We start from the raw sequence: 16,637 nt of genomic DNA, 5'->3' as shown, positions 1-16,637 counted from the left end.
GTGGCTTATATAGTTCCAGCCACGCCTATTTTGGCGCGCTCTGACGTCCAATGGGCGCGAAGCGCCCCCATTGGTTCGTCCCTCTCCGCCGCCTCACCATAGGTTGCTGCAGTTGCCACAGCACAGCCAATAAGCGCGCGAGCCGCTTTGCTTAGGTCTGCTGTGCTGCAGCACTGCGTTTTACATTATTTAAATTTAAATTTTTGGCTTCATATTCTCGAGAAAAGGGGACCTTTTCCCATAGCGTAAGCTAGCTTACGCAGTACTCGTTCCCTCATCTCAGGGAACCGAGGTTACGTTAGTAACCGAGTACGTTCTCCTCAAAGGGTCAGACGTGTTGAGATCACATGATCAGAATCAGGGTTTCTGGGTTTGTGGCCCTCCCACAAATGAAGGCTTAAAACATCTTAAGTATATATAATTAAAGGATTAGTTCACCGAAAAATGAAAATAATGTCATTAATGACTCACCCTCATATCGTTCCAAACCCATAAGACCTCCGTTCATCTTCGGAAGACAATTTAAGATATTTTAGATTTAGTCCAAGAGCTTTCTGTCCCTCCATTGAAAATCTATGTACGGTATACTGTCCATGGTTAGAAAGGTAATAAAAACATCATCAAAGTAGTCCATGTGACATCAGAGGATCAGTTAGAATTTGTTGAAGCATCCAAAATACATTTTGGTATATTGTAAAAATAAAAAAAAAACACGACTTTATTCTTAGTGAACCGGTTGAACCAGTTCACCAAATCTAACTGAATTGTTTGAAACAGTTCGCGTCTCCAATACGCATTAATCCACAAATGACTTAAGCTGTTTACTTTTTTTAACTTGGCTGACACTCTCTCTGAGTTAAAACTAATTAATATCCCGGAGTAATTCATTTACTCAAACAGTACACTGACTGAACTGCTGAGTAGAGAGAACTGAAAATGAACACCGAGCCAGATAACGAACGAAACATTGACACGTTCTCGAGTCAAGAACCGGTTGCATCTGTTTTCGGAACACCTATAGTATGTTTAGGGTTAGGATTAGGGTTTGGTTTAGAGTTACTTGCATGTAATTATGCATAATTGATTGTTATTATTATATTAAGTACCTGTAACGAGTAACAAGGACACCTTAAAATAAAGTGTTACCAAAATATATTTAGCTTAGTACCAAACAACAGAAATCATTGTAAAGAGTCAACCATAACTGACAAAATGTGGACTCTGTTAGCATAGCACAGTCCATATTTCATGTATCTCACTGAAAACAAGCTCATATATACTCCAAGTAGTTCACGTTCAACATATTGTCATGCATTAATCATGCTCTTAACTGTCAGTGCTTTAGCTCCCACACAGTGGGTCGTATTTTTTTAATGCTGCATGTGGTATACCAATGAAAGGAGGAAATCTATCAGCAGTAAAATGTTATAGCAACAGAACTTTTGGACTGGCTATCATATGTGTATAACAGGCCCATATGGCCACGAGTCTGGAGCATTACAGTATATGCTGCATCAGCTGGAGAGCATCCAAACGTTAATGAGTACTTAATCAATAACCTGTTTGAGGAAGTCATTGTAATGCCATTAACCTTTCGCTATTTAAATGCTATGCCACCCTTGAGATAAAATGAACGAGAATATGCGAATAGGTCATCTTGATGCATATTTTAGTATTTCTATACAACAACTTTATGAGTGTACAGGAATGGGAATATTAAGGGTTGTACATAAAATATAGATGTTAATGCTGTTCCATGTTGACTTTAAGACATCAAAATGTGTTTTTATCAAGCATAACTGTCCAGTAGTACACTGCGAAAATAAACAAGATAATTTAAGTATGAAAGTCGAAGAGCACAGATGTAAAATGAAAGTGAGCAGCTTATCTGAGGCCCGTGGTATAGTCTGCAAAGACAGTAAGGTCTGTCTGATACTTGTCGAATTATTAACTTTATCTTCAGTTTTATAAATCGGGTGACTGTCAACAAAATTATAGAAAAGATGAGAACAGTGACATTAATAAGTTGACTAGTAAACACCATTTTTTAACCTTGACAGAATGTCACCGATGATGGAGAGATCCAGCCACAAGGCATCAGGTTCAAGTTAAAAATGCAATTTTTCAACCAAAATTGAGTTCAGTCTTCATTTATTATCCAGACCCAACTCTCCACAGTTTGATGCAGCAGCAGTAGCATAAGCTGTGCTACTAACTCAATGCCTTCTATGCAGTTCCCCAAAGCTCACATTCATTTTTTTTAATAGTCATCCCCGTTATAGTCAAAGCTTTTGACAAACTTCATCTCAGAAATGACATTTGTCTTAGTGTCTGATGGGAGTGATATTCTCATAAAGGTGAGCCTGGTACGTGTTGAGACTAAAAATAAGAGAAAGGCCAAAGACAGATTTTGATAAGGAGCACTTTAAAGGAAAGAGCACCTTACAACACTGTAAAGCCAAAAGGAAGATCTTAAACTTCAAGTCCAACTTCAAATAAATAGATAGGTTTAGCACCAAGACAAAAAATAATCCCCCTTCTGGAAGTATTTAGATAAAATACCTTTCTGGGTTTCAATTCAATAGTTTACCATAATTGTAAACAATTTTTTTATTTTTTTTATTTTTTTTATTTTTTGCAACAGGAACAATTGCATATCAAAACACTACTGAGCAGACTAAAATATTTAATACCACTATTTTATATATTTATTTATTTTACAATGTAACACCAATAATACATGCAAAATTGAAAACTTCTGATAAATTCAAATGATTAAAATGTACAAAACAAGTATAGAGTCAAAGCATTTCATTATGGATGTGGCTAATGCTTAATAGCCTATTTGAAAAGGCATGAATAATGACTTCAATAATGAATTCAAGCGAATAACAACATGCTAGACTGATTTGTTAGGATGTCAGATAAACACACAATAATCAACATACTTAAAATTACCGCACAAACATATGTATGTAGCCAGTATGAATAAATTAACCTATGCATGGTGGGATCTGAAGCTGAAATCTGACGGATGCATTGCAAATGTTCTCCTTTTATTGTGCAGAATATGTGCATCTAAAAAAAGGAGTAGCTTTAAACAAAGATAACGAAGACTATTTGTTTGTTTGTTTGCATAATATTTCACTTGGAAGAAACCTCAACAACTCAATAAAGTTTCAGTATAGTTTACAAAAGACGCAATACAGCAATACAGGAAATCACATAAGACTGCTCCCCCTAAAATTTCCCTTGCCCTGTATTTTGCTTTCTCATTGCTTGTAGGTCGTCGACGATGTCTTTTCCAGTCAAAACACATTTCACACTGCAAGAGGAAGTGTCACAGACACATCCAGATATTCCAAGGTCGCATCTTTGATCATTCAGATTATGTGATCTTCACTCATGACCAAACAAAGATTTGCGCCACCTACTGGTGTTAAATGTAACCCTGCAGAAAAGGTCAGCAACTGAATCTAAATGGTACTTTACATGGTATCTGAATGATACATCTACATCAGAATTACATTTTTTAATCATGACATACAGTTTAATAAATATTCTGGTTTCTTGTGTTTTTCATAACTGAAAAATAAAGGTACATTTTTGTCCCTATAATTAGCAAATGACAATTTCAATACAACAAAGGAGCACTGGGGGTCATTCAATTAAAAATACATTTTTTAATTCAGGTCTATAATGTTAGTGAGAGTGACACTGCTTCAACAAGCCAATTGCGAAATAGTCATGGGACATCAAGAGCATCCATTTATTCTGAACCAACGTAATCACATTTTTCTTGATCCACTTACATGCTTTTATTCTAGAGCGTTACTCAGCAGCCCCCTGCACTGTTTAGTATGAGACTGCAAAAGCACTGAGTGAGAATCTCATTACAGGGCCTGTCAGTTTCCTCAGGTGTATTGAATAATGAGGTTTCTCTAGTCTGACAGCTCGCGATGTCTTTGCGCAGATTAATAAACTGAATTAGAAAATGATTCTTGAAGAAAAAAAAATCTTTAGACTGTGTCTCCTCTAATTAAGTTATAGGACATCACATAACTCATCATGGAAGTCCACATCGCAGAAACAGTTAAGTTATAAGATACTAAAGTAGTTCTGATTATGGCTGTGGCTGAACACTACCTGAAGCCTTTAAAGCCTAATACTAGAATAAAAAAGGAAATCTGTTCTCAGTCATCAGCTGTAGTAGCTGATGCAATCCAATCTGTTTTGCATATCCCATTAAAATTAATTAATATTAACATGAATGAATATGTATATACTGTATACTATACTATTAAAGTATTATAGAAACGTAATTTTCTGTAAAGTTGCTTTGCAATTATTTGCATCATAAAAGGCGCTATACAAATAAACTTGAAATTAATTGAAATAAAGGCTAGGCAAATTTTTCAGACAATTTTTTGCTATGAGAGTTAACATCTGAAAACAATTAGTGACAGTTAGTACCAAATTAGATGATAAGTCGTGGTCTTCAGCCTACTGGTAATATCAAAATGTACTGAAATATAATTTTTCAGTTAATACAGTATGTTATCACTTTCGATATTTAGCTTATTTGATGACTTTAAATTATTGTATATAATGTCATTGTTGTTCTCAAACAGTGTCTTTTATTGTAATATTGATACACTATTGTAAATTTTTTTTTTAAAAATTCAATTTGTTTTTCTGTTTTCAATTTAATATTAAGTAATTTTGATGTTTTATTCATTTTTATTTTTTTATTTTAAAAAATCTAAAATAAATAATATTTTATTCAATTATTAGTTTGATATTTTAGTTCTAAAGAAATGTTGCCTTAGCAACTATAGAAATAATATAAATGTATATATAAGCTTTCATTTAATTTAAAATGCTCTCAGGTTAATATCAGTCATAACAGTGTAGTTTCCCAATTATATTAATATTAGGCAACATTTAGTGTTTCTTGTCCATTGGAAGACCAAACATTTCAAAACATACTATGCTATAAGGAAAATGTGGTGTTTTCGTATCAATCTACTGTCTCAAGGCCTACTCACCTCTCTCCTTGCAACTGTCCAGAGGAGTTTGACAGGTTTTTTTTTTTTTGATAATAAAGGTTTGAACTGAATGTTCCAGAACACTGGATTGCTTAACCTACGGAATCTTGGGCTTTTCTCCAACAACTGAAATAAGAGATGGCAGTGTCATAGAAACGGTAAATTTGTCCAAGGGAAATCTTCTCTGCAATATTTTTTTTTGTCCCCCACAAGGATGATTTTGTTCTGGTCTGCTGGCACTGTTCCTGAGCGCTGACTTTTCAGTCAGGAGTTTGTGACCTTCCTGGACTTTCCCTTAAAATCCCAGCACATAGCAAGAAGAGATGTCTGGTTTATGGGAAAAGCTCTACTTTGAATGATAAAAGAGTTCCAGTTAAAATGTGGTAATGGGCTTTTTTTGTTTATTGCAGTGTCAGTGAGATCTCTATTCAACACCGTAATGCTAAACCATCAAGAACTAACCATAGCCTAAATTCACTCATTCTAAACAAACTGTGACAATGATAAAAATAATAACGCTGTAATCCATAATCCATTCATAGAAAAACATGTCCTGTCAGAAAATTACCATTATATTTTCTGTTAAGTTTATGGACATTTTCTTTAACCCTAAACTACTACACAATACAAGCATAATTCAAAATATAGGTTAAACACCTGAAAGAAAAAAATCTATATGCAAAATTACTTAAAACGTTGGGCAGGATTTTATGATATTTTATTATTGTCCATGAAAATATGTGTGTGTGTGTGTGTGTGTGTGCTGCACCCATAGTACGGCAGCAAAGTTCCTTGATTATTACACCGGAATGAGAGTATAATTCCTAGTCATATTGGCTTAGAAAATCACAACTTTTCATTTTCCGTTAGTCTTAGTACACAATGTACCTACAGAAGAATCAAGTTTTAAATAGGAAAAATATAGAAACTCTTTGGTCATTTTTGAGTGAGATGCTAATGGTCTAATACGATTCAATGATCTATGCTAAGCTAAAAGTGCTACCGCCAGACCAGAGATCAGCTGAATGCATTCGAAAACAGTAAAACTCAACTGTTTAACTTTAGGGGAGTTGGAAAATGAGCCTATTTTCAAAAATATTGGCGTGTTCCTTTAAATGCAGAGCACAAATTTCTAATTATGAGTCAACATACCACACATCACTTCACTTTCATTTACTGACCCTTGTCAAACTGTTATTTACTGAAATATGGGAGACCGTGGGTTTATGAGAAAAGTAGTGATATCTGAAGTTCTTTGGAGCTTTATTATCAATGAATAATTTGCTCCAGTTCACAAAGCTGGTCTGAATGACCTAATAAGGTTCTTGAGTTTAACTCATTGACCCAGCATTTAACAGTCCTCTAGTGGTGAAGATGAGTAAATATTAACTTAGATTTCACACAGAGCTATTTCATGACTAGTTTTATAATTCACAAATTAATTTCTGTTCCATGAAAGAAAGAAAAAACAGGCCATGCAGGTTCAGAACATGGGGGTGATTCAATAATAACAGAATGTTCATTTTGGGTGATGTAATCTGTTAAATTTAAGTAGCACTTCTCTTACTCTGTAAGTGAACTTCATTAGACTTGCTAAACTAGTATTCCAGATTTGCGTTGGGCATGGCAGGCATGCCTTTGTCTTTGCTTCCTCTTCCTCAAAGCAAAAGTTGAGCTCTGAGAGTTTTCTGTGATTATTCCAAGCAAATGTAGAAAAACACTTTTGGCACTGTCTCCAGTAAGACATCTAAATGAGAGTCGACAGCTCTGTCTTGTGGGTTCCAGCGTCAGCATCGGTATGTTTTTCCTCCCACCTGCCTCTTCAAAACCAACCCTGAATCAGTTTTTGCCTCATTAGACATCTTATGGGAGTCTCACTTCAACGGAATTTAAGGAGGGAAATACTGAGATCATATAATCCTCTGCGGAATGCAGTTTTTGAGTTGTGCTCACCTGGGTGGGCACTGTTGAGGTGGCAGCCTGCTAAACAGAGGAAATTTAATGAAGAAAAAAAAAACCTGACTTTTTTTTAACCATTATGCAGACATATTGCAGGCAGGCAGAACCATTTAGATACTCCGATACTGTGATGAATACAATGAGGTGTAGTGACATGTTGGCCTTAGAGTAATAAAACATTCAGTGCATCCCTGCCATACGGCCACAGTGAGCCTCTTCCTCATGGAGAGACAATTAACAAAGGAAAACTTCTCAGAAAGTAACTTTGGAATGCTTACTAGATGAATCAGACAGTCTGCTTTTCTGTGAAGAAATTGTAGCATTACTTTATAATTTAGGCAAAACTAAACCAGGCAAGACTTGTGAGACTTTAAGTAATGCAAACTTGTCAGTAAATAAAATGATTATCACATTTTGCATCCTTGTGCATGATTTTGCACTTCCATATTTCAACAAAGAAATAAGGATTTCACATTTAATGTGTCTGTGTTGAACAATATTCACTGCACAATATTCAAATGTGCAATCTGTTTGTTTAAAAATATCATCTTCAGTGCCACAGCTAGAGTCAATATTTGTTTTAAAGTAAGAAGAAATGGGACACAAAGGTGCCATTTAATATATTTGGCCCGAGTTAGTGTGTTTATTTGCTCTCATCCCCCATGAGGTCCAAACTCCAGCTGTTCTTTGCGACCATATGCTGGAATTGTTTCTTAGTTTTTCTCCATGATTCATTTGGTTTCTTAAATCTTAATCCGATAATTATGAGAATGGTACTTATTGTTCATCTGTGCATGAGAATAAGAGCATTAGGCATAATAAAGTGAAAATTGCACAGTCATTATTGGTCTGATACATCACCTTCCACTCAAAACGTAGCAGTCTCAACTTGGTAAACAAATTAAAGTATTCATAAATAAAAAATCTGAATTAGTGGTGATTTAAAGTCTAGCCTACTATTCATATTGAAGAAAGAAGACTGAACAAGCCTCAAAATATTAAATATGTTTTGTTTAATTTGTACTATATACATGAATGATACGGTACCTCTTTTTTATAGCTTATTTCGGAAAGGTGTACTATTACTTTTCTCCACAAGACTTCACTGACTCAGGAGTAACCTTAGCCATAGTTACTAAAATATCAAAAGACTGGGACTTTTTATTTGGGTAGTATAACCACCTAACACAACAGTGTGCTGAAAAGCACTATGGGAACATATCTCCTTTTTACATTAAAAAAAAGTGTTTTATTGAATCAAACGAATGTCGTTTAAGTCAGGTAATGTTAAACATGAAGGTAAAATATATATATATATATATATATATATATATATATATATATATATATATATATATATATATATATATATATATATATATATATATATATATATATATATATATATATATATATATATATATATATATATATATATATAAATTAAAACATAGTAAAAATGTGGAATTATTATATAATCTCGCCTCTTTGTCTTAAAAAAAATTGCAATGTAGCCTACAGAGAAAATAGAACTGACCTGTAATGCTGGACATGGACAATCTTATGTATGTATATGTAAATCTCCTCCTGACTACCAGGGAAAAAAAGTTTTGTGAATTTAGAATATTGTCATACCATTACATTGTTGAGAGCATACATTTTTTTTTTTTTTTTTTTTTAAATAACATTTTTGAAAAATTATATTTTATTCATATGTTATGCTATGTCCTCTGTTGAAGACAACTGGAAAAAATTTAAACAAATATTTTTTTATAAAAAGACATGAATAGGCATTAAAAAGGCAAAGACTGTGTGATTTTTGTTTTAATCACAAATCAGTTTTAATTTTTTTATACCAAACTTTATATAAAGATGATGCTCGTCTACAGTAGTATATTATGAAAGATATTTTTAATGACCATTTTTATTTATCTACTAAACAAGTTTACCATTATATATAATGTATCTATAAACTGTATCTAATTTGCATATTAATGTGTTTTTTGGGGCAACATAGAGTGAAAAAATAAGTGCAATAATGTGAGTAATAATTGGCAAGATTTTAATAATAATATTTCATAGGTATATTGATATATAATTTTTTCTCTATTCATTTGTTGTGTGTCTCCCAATATGTTTAATAAACATGCTTTAAAGGCACAATATGTAATCTTTTGTCGCTAGAGGATGTATTCAAAACAATCAAAGAAGTTTGATGACTCCGTGACTGAGTGTGGAATCTTGGGAGTTGTGGTCTTCATCCCCACAACCGATGCAATCTGACGGGACTTATCCTGTTCATGGATAAGCTAATGATTTATTAACTTAGTAGAACAAAACAGGGTGAGGCTGAAAGCCCTCGAAATGAAACGAGGCTGCTGAACAAGCGCAACACGTGGCTCGAAAGCAGCGGAGCTTTTATTATGCCACAGTCTACATTTTTGGTAATGTAAGTACACAAGCCGGCAAAATATATAAACACTCTTCTAGTGGTTTTTGGATATTTTAATTAAAGTGGTCATATGATGCTGCTAAAAAGAACATTATTTCATGTATTTGGTGTAATTGAACGTGTTTATGCAGTTTAAGGTTCAAAAACCTTAAACTGCATATGCTCCTCTATGCTCCGCCTTCTGAAACGCATCAATTTTTACAGGGCTCATCGGTCTAAAAAACGAGGTGTGCTATGATTGGTCAGCTATCCAGTGTGTTGTTATTGGCTGAATAACTCAAGCGTGGGATGGAAATGTTACTCCCCTTAACATATTGTGATGCCCTGTCCGGCCAGAGCGACGAGACATAAACAAGAAACCCATTATAAATGTGATATAAACATGATTTCTAGTTGTGTACTCTTTTGGAAGGTCAAACAAAGTAGTTTCACTTTCTCAACGAAACAGCGTCATACACCACAGCCTTGAGTGAGCCTACACCGGAGGCCTAGAGTGAGCGGAGGGCGGCTTGAGAACGGCGTGGCCAGTGGATTCTATGAAGGAGCGTCCATTGGGCTTGCAGCAACCACATGTGACGACCCCGGGCTGGACTCCACTTCGTCCACGGTGAAAGCCGATCCGGCAATCCACAGTGCATAGTTGATGTATTTCCTCAGCGACCAGCATGACGAAGTGGATTATTGTCTATTCAACATGGTGGCAGCGGCAACAACAATACTACAACAAGAATAAAAGGTACACCTTCTTTCTTTGCATGAACGTCTGGGAAGCATTATGCAAATCTTCCCACATAGTGTCTTAGATATGTGGGGGCGTGTTAGAACCAGCTGTTTACTTTTATAAAGAATATCTCTTTGGATTTGAGACTTTAGTCTTTGCAACTTCACAGATCTTCTTTCCAAGAGCTTGTACTCCAAAGAGAAAGGAAAACCTAAAATTGCATCATATGACCCCTTTAAACAAAAATCTTACATATTTTGCATTTAATGGTGTCCTCTACAGTGTACATGTATGAAATCAATGTTTCATACAATGTTTTATAACAGAAGGTCATATTTTGATTTGAAACCCCGTAACATTTTTATGAGATGTTGATTTATGACAAACAATTTGAAAACGAGTCAGATTCAAATGATAATTACAAAATATTATATATCACATTTGATCACTAAACGAATGTAAGCCATTTTTAAAGACCAAGGAGAGGGAGTTGTTATAGTCAAACCTCTAATCATTTGGGATCTCTGAAAAGCCCTGAATGTGCTTTGTACAACTGTGTAAGGTTTCAGAGAAATCACAAAAAATTAATGTCCTCTACAGAGGACAAAACTTCATAACTGGTAGTCAGGAGGATATATATATATATATATATATATATATATATATATATATATACATTTGTGTGTGTGTGTGTGTGTGTGTGTGTATACTTTCATTATTCGGGTAAGTCAATATAGACATTACATTGACTAAATTGCTTAATAATAATCTCTTAATTTTTTTCCCCTCAGCTATAATACAAACCATGCATTATTATCAGTTCTGCAACCCCTCTGAAATGGCATTGCATAAAAAATATGCCTGCCTTTTTATATACAAAATGATTCCACGTTATAAGTGATTTAACTGCTGATTACATCCTCAAATGATGCTGCTGAAAATGGAATAGCCTTGTAAAATGCTGTGATGTGGCTTCTTGTGCTAAACACAGCAGCCGAGTGGATGAGATGCCTCAGTCTGGTTCAAGCTCCAAAATATTATCAACATAATATTTTAATTGAAAATGTGCTTTTCCAAATGGGTAAAAGAGATAAAACCATTACATATCAAAACATATTATTCAGAATACATTTACCCTAACATTATTGTCTAAATGGACCATGATTTGCTGATACAGATGATATGTTATTATTATGGAGACTTCAGCAATCTGTTCTTTACTTTTTTTCGGTGTTCTAGTGTAGCAGTAAATGAATACAATCCCACACATCCCGCTCTGCCAGTAAATTTCACAAACACAGTCTTTGCTCAGTGAAAAGAATTAGGGTTAAAGTTACAGTCTAAAGGTTTCGGGCAACTTTCCACATTATCAGTCACTTTTTCAAATGTAACTTGGAAGATTTTACTGAGAAAAAAAATATGTGAACCGAATCAGGAAGCTGACTTCTTTATAAATGTATTTAAAGATTAAATATAATACATAAAAGGTCTAAACAACACCCTACAATATTCCGCATAAGATGTTTTCAAACTCATAAAGAGATAAACAGCCTTTACTATCGGAAACAATTCCTATGATCTTTTTGTTTAACATACTCCAATAATCAATGTTTTATATCTACAGCTTTAAACATATAAATGCTTACATTTAGAAAATTACAGAATTGTTTTGTTTTGAACTCTAAAATATAATTATGTTTGTTTATTAATGTAAAAAAACAAAAAAAACAAATGTGAAGACTTTAACAGATGATAGGTTCTGCCCATGATAAGTGTGGCCTCCAATATGTCTTCAAGCAATCATCTCAGATTCATCAGTGATTATGAATTTTTATGCTAGAATCACTATGATGGCGGCAAGCCTTTGTTCTCAACTTCCTGTAAAGGGTAATTGGCAATGAATTAAACCCTACAGGCTTTTTACATAACATGAACAAAAGACCCAAATACATATTAATCGGTTAACTCTCTCTCGTTCAAATTTTGCTTTAAGGAAATCACAGAAAAGTGGATCCAAGGGCCAAATAGAAAAGCGATCCTTTGCTTTAGGCAAACCATTGTTCAAGGTGACCTGAAGCAGTTTGTTTTCCATAAGATGGATAAGTGGGTAACTTGATCTGACACTTTATCCTCTATCTTTCCTCTATCTCAGCGTACAGAGCTGTAGTTGAGTCTGATTGCATGGCATCTTGAAACTGTTAGCTGCACTATTTTGCATTAAGAGAGACAACACTTCAGAGATAGTGAGTTCTCACTTTTTTCCACTGGCTCTCTTTTGTCAGTGGATTTAATGGAGAGTTCAGCAAGAAAGGAAAAGAAAATTCTTTCACTGTGTATGAGTCTCGAAGTTCTGTTGAGCACAATGTTTTGAAGAATGTTGGTAGCCAAATAATTGATGGTAGCCATTGAGAGGGTTTATGATAAGTAACATACGCACTGAAGATTTAAATAATATATTTAAATTCTGTCATCATTTACTTTACTTTTTTTTTTTTAGTTTTGAATGAGATGTCAAGTGCTACTTTCATGAGGTCCATTTTTTGGGGGGGGTTTTTTGTAAATAGGGTGCTTTTATGAGCTTGACATCTTCTGTCTCCACCGTCTCCACTGACTTTCATTGTATAGAAAACTGACTTTCATTCCATGGTGAGCATGATAACAGAAATGATTACATTTTTATTTTTGGATGAACTATTCCTTTATATCAGCATGAAAGGTCAAACATACATTGTGATATTTCTAAGATTAAGCTGGCAAATAAATTATCATACAAATTTTTCCATCTGTCTCAAAATAATGTTCATCGACAGTGAGTCAGCAAGTTATTCAACCTTCCTATCAGTTGTTTTTACCGTTTTCACCAAACTAAAAACATTCCGGTCTCAGTGCTCTGACTTTGTTTTATTTTATTTTATTATTTTGTAAATGCCAGTGTATTGCATACTGAGATGTAAACTAAGTTGCCCACAGGTGACAATAAATAATTGCATAAGAAGCTTATTATAACCAGCACAAATAATATAATGACCTTCAGACACTGAAAGGTGATTTTCTCATTCATTTTCAAATAGCAACTCTGTTTTATTTAAAATAACATATACAATTAATCACAGTCTTCCACTGTTAAATACATATTAGCATTTACATGTGTGCTAAATTACCTGCTTTTCTATATCTTGACATAGGTGATGTAATTACTTCTAAAGAATTTCAGTGTGGTTTGCAGGTTGGGAAATAATAAGAATAAAAAAAATCTCTGTCTTTCAAGTGTATCATCTCCTCTTTTGACTGTATTTCTAAGTAAAATTAAACTTTCAGTTTTTTTATGAGTTAAAGGTATGTTGTAACACTGAAGGGCTTTTAAGAATTTGGGAGGCTGTCTTGACCTAGCTTCAACATGAAGAATATGACGTGAAAGGAAGTAGTGTGGATGTACAGGTGGAAAATTAAATGCGAGTCATTTGTAGACTCATTTCAATGGGGCAATTTCAGACGGTTTCCTTAATATGCCTACTTTTTCTAACTGACTTAAGGATAGCAATTTTTAACAGGATGTCTACAAGTTTCACTTGACTTGGTACATTTCTTGGGAGTAAACTGTTCAAGTCATTGTGGCTGCAGACTAACTGTATAACCACCATATATGCATGATGGACTGTGATTCTCCATCTGTTTCCAGGCAACATCGGCCAGCACAGCACAAAGGAAAGAGAGCTCGTCTGCCCCAGTCATACCCGGTCTAAACGGTAAACACCAATCTGTGGGACCCATCTGAGATGAACGAGGATGCATTCCCGAATACATTATCCAGACTACACACACCACCCATAATGTTTCAAGCCTTTCAGAACAGTAACTGTATATCAGTAACAGAGATCTATCTATCTATCTATCTATCTATCTATCTATCTATCTATCTATCTATCTATCTATCTATCTATCTATCTATCTATCTATCTATCTATCTATCTATCTAGTTAAGTTGTGTTGTTCTGTAATAACCTGAGAGAGGTTCCTGAGACTGTAAAACATAAATCAAGCTCACGTCTCTAAATTTGTCCTCTCTGCATTGAGATGTTATGAGAACAGCATTCAGTCTCATGAGGGATAAGGGTCTGAACTGAGATACTGTAGCAGATTACGCTCTGGCGCATGGAATATTTTGATATGCAATTTTTGAGGGTGATGAAAAAATGCAGGGTTTCTGGTATTCTGGGAAACAAGGCCAAAGGAAATTTTCCACTTCTTCAGTTTACAATAAACCTTCAAAATGAATATGAAACATTAAGGGGTTATTTATACTTAATCTGAACAACAGAAATAGCCTTTGTATCCAAATATATTGTATTTAAACACACACACACACACACACAGAGAGAGAGAGATTACTGTTAAACATAAAAATCCATTTAGAGTGCTCCAGGAGATTACCACTGGACATCACAGCAACTGCAACATTTGCACCTACCTATCCCCTTTGGATTTAAGTGTCTAAGTTTCATTAATACTTCCTCTAAAGGTGAATCATCATTCCTCTAAAGTCAGATACAGACCATCTATTCAAAAGGGCAGGCAAAAGCAGTGAGTCACTAAAGAATCCAAATCTAGTTCCAGTAATCTGAGTGTTATGGCCGGATTTCAGGATTTTAACATGTCAAATCAGGAATAAAAAGGAAACTGATCAGTAAAATTAGGAAATATCCCTTTTTTCACGCAATAAAGACTAAATTGTAAACCAGTAGGCCTACTCTTTTTGAGTTAATTGATTGATTAAACTAGCTGCACGATTCTGGATAAATTGAGAATCACGATTTTCCCACGTTTCTCAACTAAGCAAAATAAAGTGTGGCAAAATATTTTTGTGCAGTTTATTTAAAAGTGTTTAATTAATATGAATGAATTAATAAACATTTTAATATACACTACCAGCCAAAAGACTTTGAACAGTAAGTTTTTTTTTATGTTTTTAAAGAATTTTCTTCTGCTCACCAAACCTGCATTTATTTGATACAAAATACAGCAAAAGCAGTAATGTTGTGAAACGTTTTTACTATTTTAAATAACTGTTGTCTATGTGAGTATCTGTTAAACAGTAATTTATTTCTGTGATGCCCAGCTGTATTTTCCCTTATTGTTAAAGAAACATTTTGTTATTATTATTATCTATATTTAAAACACTTGAGTATTTTTTAGGATTCTTTGTTTAAATATTAATATGAACATTCAACTGAAATAAAAAGCTTTTGTAACATTATACACTACCATTCAAAAGCTTGGAATCAATTTTTTTTTTTGGGGGGGGGGGGGGGATTTACATGAATTAATTTACTTAGCAAGGATCCTTTAAAATTATCAAAACTGATGATAAAGACATTTATAATGTCACATAACATTTCTATTTCAGATAAATGTTACTTTAAAATAACAGGCTAAATTACATTTTAAAATATATTCAAATAGAATAGTAGGCTACAAATATTTAAAAATGTTACGGTTTTTGCTGAACTTTGGATCAAATAAATGCAGGCTTGGTGAGCAGAGAGTTCTTTAAAAAACATTACAAATCTTACAGTTAAAAAAAAAACTTGACTGGTAGTGTATAGGCTATGTATTTAAAATAATATATTTAATAAACCAATTTAATATTAAAGTTATGAAAAAGTTGCTTGAATCAATGATTCAGTGACTCAATCACATGCCTACTGGATGAATCAGTGTTTTTGAACGATTCTCTTAGATAAATGATTCATTCAATTACACATTTTTAAGGCACTTATTGACACAAACGTTACGTGGCAGTTACTTTCAAATGCGGATTTGATCTGGATTTGATTTGGTCGCGCTACCATAGACATCAATGTTTATATCTGAATTATAAACTTTCATCCCAGTATTTCTGTGATAATATGAATGCCTGTACGACAGAAATGATACGGTGTTGAAAAAACTGTGAAGCTGTTTCTTAACCAAACATGGTGAGTGCTCTCTCAAGTGTCAGCAGTGCGAACATAGATTTGTTCCGTTAAAACTTTGTCAAAGGTTTAATTGACTCGCTGTCATTTAAAAATGAGATTGTGTGGTTATCTGAATCGAGATCGCACTCTTTTAACAATTAATCAGCTCTAGGTTAAACCCTAATAATTGATTGAACCTTTTTACAATAGGCTATAAGTCTGAATGATTCGTTGACAAATGTTGGCAAGTCAGCCTTAATCTGAAATTGTAAACATTCAGACTGGTTTTGTTATGAAGACTGGTTTGCTGAAAACCTTAAATGACTCTTATGAGCCGGTTAATTTTAGACAATCAATACTTACAGTGCGACCAAAGTACAGGGATTACCAATTGAATGACTCTTCTGAGTCGATTCTTTATATAGCCTAAGTGAATCGAAACACGGCGACCAGCTTATCTTGATTCCCGAACGAATGACTCTCACGAGTCGGATCTTTCTGGA

General features: G+C 34.0%; 1 protein-coding gene across 2 annotated transcripts in view; it reads right to left on the bottom strand.

Moving 5' to 3' along the window:
• LOC132095465 (PTB domain-containing engulfment adapter protein 1) overlaps positions 1–16,637 on the bottom strand; it is a 177,913-nt gene that overhangs the window by 69,386 nt on the left and 91,890 nt on the right. The gene's annotated exons all lie outside the window — the stretch shown is intronic.

Source organism: Carassius carassius, chromosome 19, assembly GCF_963082965.1.
Source record: "Carassius carassius chromosome 19, fCarCar2.1, whole genome shotgun sequence".
Classification (NCBI taxonomy): Eukaryota; Metazoa; Chordata; class Actinopteri; order Cypriniformes; family Cyprinidae; genus Carassius; species Carassius carassius.
This window is presented reverse-complemented; position numbering and strand designations above follow the sequence as displayed.